The sequence below is a fragment of the Salarias fasciatus genome, chromosome 7, assembly GCF_902148845.1.
Source record: "Salarias fasciatus chromosome 7, fSalaFa1.1, whole genome shotgun sequence".
Classification (NCBI taxonomy): Eukaryota; Metazoa; Chordata; class Actinopteri; order Blenniiformes; family Blenniidae; genus Salarias; species Salarias fasciatus.
In genome coordinates, this window is record NC_043751.1 from 7,188,505 (window position 1) to 7,193,346 (window position 4,842).

At 44.1% G+C, this 4,842-nt stretch overlaps 1 long non-coding RNA gene across 1 annotated transcript in view; it reads left to right on the forward strand.

The window, feature by feature from the left end:
• The first annotated feature begins 407 nt into the window (after positions 1-407).
• The window catches only part of LOC115392074 (uncharacterized), a 17,431-nt gene continuing 12,996 nt past the window's right edge, over positions 408-4,842 (forward strand). The window contains exon 1 of the long non-coding RNA XR_003931811.1: positions 408-490. This is a non-coding gene — a long non-coding RNA (uncharacterized LOC115392074). The remainder of the gene's footprint in view (positions 491-4,842) is intronic.

Below are 4,842 nucleotides of genomic sequence, written 5' to 3' on the forward strand. Positions count from 1 at the left end.
TTAGCATGGTAGGCCGCGGGTGGTGCTGTTAGTTGTTTTTATAATGAAACGACGCACACACGCAAGCAGAGAACAACACACTATAAACATTAACAATTGGAGTACGCAGACATTTGTGGACAGATGACAGCTGGATTGCTATTGTGGGTGACTCTGAGCTATGAAACTAACTAGTCCCAGGGGAATATGGACTGGGAGGCTGAGCTTTCAGCCACCAGCCTCCTGTCATGTGGAACCAGCTCCCAGGTTCATTTCGGGAGGCTGACACACTCTCTATTTTTAAGGTTGGGCTTAAGACCTTTTTATTTAATAGAGCTTCCAGTTAGGACTGGTTCACAACTCTCTGGACCGTTGTCACTAACTTTTGTTGTCCCTCTCCTAGTCTGTGCCCCCCCCCCCCCCCCCCATTCTCTTTCTCTCTCTCTCTCTCTCTCTCTCTCTCTCTCTCTGTACAGGATCTCTGACAGTGGAACTGGAGGTTTTTTGTCTTGTTGACCTCTATCTGATGAGTTGAAAGGAGGCCCCCATCTCTGAGCCTGGTTTCCTTTTCACCCCCCCACCCCCCCCACCCCCCCCCCCCCCCCCCCCCACCCCCACTTTCTCTTGCTCATATGGATTTTTTTGTCTCTATATAAGTGCCTAGAAATACCAGTGTCGTATTTGGTGCTTCAGAGATAAAGTTGAATTGAATGGAACTGAACTGAATGCCACTCTGAAGGCTGCCAGAATTGTTAATGTAAATTTACTCGTGCACATGCAGAACTGTCACTGAGGTGTGAGATTGTAAATGGACCCCGGGGTCCACATTCCCCTGTGGAGTATGGACCCCCCATGATTCAGTCCCTTTACTTGATTCCGTACCTTTTCGTGTGTGCGGGGGGTGGGGCTTTGCTGGAATCTTTTTTATCACCTCATTACATTTTTCAAATATACTTTACCCCAATAAGCTTAATCACATAATTCTTTTTATTTGCCACTCCTGGTATGGACTTAACCATGTTTATAGGGTGTGCATGTATCACGTTTTCATTAAATTACTAAATTACTATTGTGTCTGGAAAGCCTGTTATGCTCTCTACTTCTCAACCCAACAGGGATGATCACACTTCTTCCTGATCATTGTCAACTCTCCCTGAAAAATGCAACGAGCCTCCCCCGGAGACATGCAGAACCTGTTTCTGCCTGTATAAATGCAACAAGCAGCTAATTGGGCAAACAACGAAACCCAGAAAAAAAACAACAGACTCAGCTGAAAGACGTTTTCCACAGTTAATTATATTTAAATGACTAAGAAGTGACTTCAAATAGTCGCTCACTTAGAGCAAAATATATATGACAAGCCACAAATATTGGGTCCATTTACAATCTCACACCGGCAGTAGCAGTTTTTCTGCTGTCAACATAAAGACGGGGCTTTCAAATGCTAAACACTTTCAAAAAGTTCCATTTTCGCCCTTATACACAACAACATTTTCTTTGAAAAGTTTCACCCTGGGATGAATTTTCAAAAAGATGCGTTTTCATTGACTGAGCACCGTTGTTATGTGAATGGACCCCCAAAACACAACAAAAGTTGTGTGTTTTCACTTGAAAACGTGTCAACAAGGCCTGTGACTTTTTTACAGACTGTTGTGGTCTGGAGTGCTCAGATCTCAGTCCAGATGCACGTAAACGCACACATGGCTGTCACTCTTGATGCTGTACATCTGACTTTTAGCATTTTATGCCTGATGAAGATCAAGAGAAATGAGGGGTTGTGAGAATCCCAGTATTCACACCACTTATGAGTTATTTGCAGATGAGTCGCATTCAGTTGGTTTAAAGGCGTCAAACTAAGACCACCATTGCAGTTTTGGCAGCAAAAACATGATGGAAATCCACCCGAGAAAAGAAAATACTGCAGCAGTTATCTCTAATGGATCCGCTTTTGTCGCCAGACTGAGGTGTCACGGGGATAATGCGCCATTTACATTGACATCCGCGGCGTTGGCTGAGGCTGATTCGTGGTGGGAGTCTTGTCGGTTGAAGGGAGGGTCGGGTCACTCCCAGCACGCTCGTCAAAGCGCTCACATCCAGCCATAAAAACGAGGACAACTCTGAGGCTTTTAAGAGGAAAATGCTCTCAGGATTGCTGTGAGATCCATTTTATGTAATGACTACGAAACACACACTCACACACACGCAGAGGACTATATGAGGGTAATTCTACAGAGGTTAAACAAGGCTACTCGCAGTGTTCAAGTAGAAAACATCTATATTGCGCTAACATCTTGGTATCACCTCAGGCTCCGTAATCTACGCTGCGAGCACAGATGGCTTATAGTGCAGCTTATTTCTTAACTGTTCAACTCGGAGCATAAGTCCAACTCCACTTTAGGACAGCATGTTCATTTCTGGGACTTTTAAAAAGGCAGAAACTCTCAAAATGCTGAATTTATGTCAATCTGAAGCATCAGCCATAATGAGGTGACCTTGAGTCAACATCAAAAGGTCCATCGCGATTGACCACTCCCGTTTTATCTCCATCTTTGATCGGCTGCCATCGATCTCCACTGCCTGGTAAATGAGCAGGGGGATGCCATTTATTCTGCAAGCCTCTTTCATGGGATACAGATCAGTCGTCCGGGGGTCGGATAAGATGGCCTCTAGCTGAGATCTTACCGTGGAGATAAAATGAGGTTGCTCCAAGGATGGGAAAGACTTTTCCGTGCTGAGGTTCATGTGTTGACTGAAGGAAACCTTCCAACTTGGCTGAAATCCACAGACGGCCCGAACTTCACTACTAAAGGGCATGTCAGGGATGTTGCAGTAGTCTTTTATTTAAACCTTTTTGGACTATTCAAAGCACATACTGATACCATAAAATGGTGCAGAAGGTTTTATTTCAGGAGTTAAAAACCAGATGTAGTATACTGCTGCATAGAGCATACTATACTATAGCATCTCTGCTCTATGTGTACTATAGACTGTAGACTGAGGGACCGAAACTGTTTCTATTAAATTTTGTTTTCTTGAAAGAAAAAAACTGAAATTTTTGTTAGGGCTTCATTAGAATTATCCATGAAGTGAACATTTCCAGCACCTTACTGATCGATGACATGAAGAACAAAAGCACTTCTGAAGGTAAAGGTACCTTGGTTTGTAGCACTGCGTGCAGGTCAGGTGACTCTAAGAGCCGAAGAATGAAATTACTTTGACAGTTTAAAGGAGTGTTGAAGAGAATTGCAGCTGATCCAGGTTTTTATCAAATTACCAGCAGAAGGCAATCTCTCTGCTGTGCGATTTGTGGGCACGGTTTGTGGTTTTGGGTTTTTCTTTTTTTCTTTAAAGAAGTGTTGGGAAAAGCCAACTTTTTTCTGTTTACTCCATCATGTGATGTAAATGAGTGAGCATGTCCGATAGTATTGGTCAAAGCCGGCGGACGTGTGATTGTGAGCGTGCAGGTGTCTGCAGCGGGCTGATAGCGCTGTCGGCCTGAGCCTGCCACACCACCACATGGCAGACCGGCTCCCAGCATTATCTCCGACCCAGAGGCACGCTCCAGCACTCACACACACTCTCATCACATTCCGCCAATCGACGGGTTGAACTTTTCAAAGAGGCTCCCCCGCAAAGGCCCGCGCTCCCCTTCCCCTCGGTCGGTCGCACACTTTCAGGTTTTTTTTTTTTTTTTTGGTCCAGCAGAATTAGAAAGAAAGATGATCTTCAAAGAGCTTCCTGTTCTGTCAAAAGATTGGAGACTTCAACAAAACAGCAGCGGGTGTGGCTGAACCTGGCTGGCGGCGTGCGTTCGTGTCGGGGAGTACATCAGCTGCACGGCGAGTCTGGGAGATGAAAACCGAGCGTGTTCAAAAAAGGCAGAACGTTTGAAATGCAAGTGGCTGAAAAACCTGGTTTAATTTCATATGAGCAGCAGGTCTGTGGAAATTTCTACTTTTGACTTTTTCAAAGGCTTGAGGCTCAGTTAAGGATATTAATGAATCAAGTAATGTAACTCAAACCTTGTAGATACAACGCAGAATTCATTGCTTCATTTGAAAAATGACTTAAGTCAGTTTTATGAGTGCTTTCCGGTGTAACTTCAGTTCTTCTTCCTTCAAACACGACCAGTTGCGTTTGTACCAAAAACTTGTGTTATGGTTTCATCTCACCGCATGACGTTGTCCCAGTTCTCTTCTGGATCATACATTTGCTCTGTGGCAAACTTCAGACAGACCTGGACATGTTCTGGCTTCAGCAGGCGGACACTGCAGGGGTTTTTTTTTCCACATTCTGTCTCTCACAGTTCTCACAGACAGACCCCTGTCATCATTTTCAGTGGGAGAAATTGAGCAATCGGTAGAGTAGAGCGTTACTTTATTAATCCCAAACTGTAAAATTCTGGTGTTGCAGCAGCATCAGTAGAAAGCAAGCAAAAAATGAAAATATAAAATTTACGCAAAAAAAAAATATGTAATGAAGACTGTATTTAAAGCGACACTAAGGAACTTTTCAACCTTAATAAAACATTTTAATATCTTTTGTGATGATACATCGACTTAGAACAGGTTGAATGACCCCTCTGTCACGGGCTGAGGGCGTCAGTATTGCTTTCACTTGGACTAAGAAACTGTGAGGAGGGTGGTAGGAACCCAGCACACGGCATGCATCACATTATGATATAATATTGTTTAGCCACCATTAGATTCATTACCTCGTCGCTATCCGTCCTTCACACAGCCACTGGAAACAAATGTAGGCGAGTTCAGTCTGACAGCACGCCACCGGGAGCAGCATTTTACGACGTCACGCACGAGTCCTCATGGGAACTGTAGTATTCCTTTAGGAAAAACACTACCGCTT